Raw genomic sequence first — 373 nt, forward strand, 5'->3', positions numbered from 1 at the left:
CGTAGGGGGGAAGGGGACCCCTCCCTGTCGCTGCCAAGATCATGCCCAGCCCCGGATGGGGCCTCTGGCAGCTACATGAATGCAAAAATTAAACCTTGCCAGGCGACACCTTCAAAGGCTGGGCTGAGGACTCGGTGCTCCCTGTAATTAACCGCGAACACCGGAGCCGCTGTGACTCTGCCACTGGGAAATCAAACACTCACAGGGCAGGAAATTCCAGAAATTAAAGCACTGCCTGGGATGCAGGGGTGGGTTTTGAGGGGGGGGGACTGTGCCCCAGCTCTTCCCAGAAGGGCCAGATCCGGGCACCAGGTGATTCACATCCTGCCCAAACGGCCCCGTTTTGGGATGAATGTCGGATTTAGGGGGCGAT

The 373-nt window shown here is 58.4% G+C and overlaps 1 protein-coding gene across 1 annotated transcript in view; it reads right to left on the reverse strand.

Moving 5' to 3' along the window:
* BMP8A (bone morphogenetic protein 8a) overlaps nucleotides 1-373 on the reverse strand; it is a gene marked incomplete at its 5' end in the record, with an annotated part of 4,723 nt that overhangs the window by 943 nt on the left and 3,407 nt on the right. The gene's annotated exons all lie outside the window — the stretch shown is intronic.

The sequence above is a fragment of the Merops nubicus genome, unplaced genomic scaffold (assembly GCF_000691845.1).
Source record: "Merops nubicus isolate BGI_N331 unplaced genomic scaffold, ASM69184v1 scaffold27280, whole genome shotgun sequence".
Lineage (NCBI taxonomy): Eukaryota > Metazoa > Chordata > Aves > Coraciiformes > Meropidae > Merops > Merops nubicus.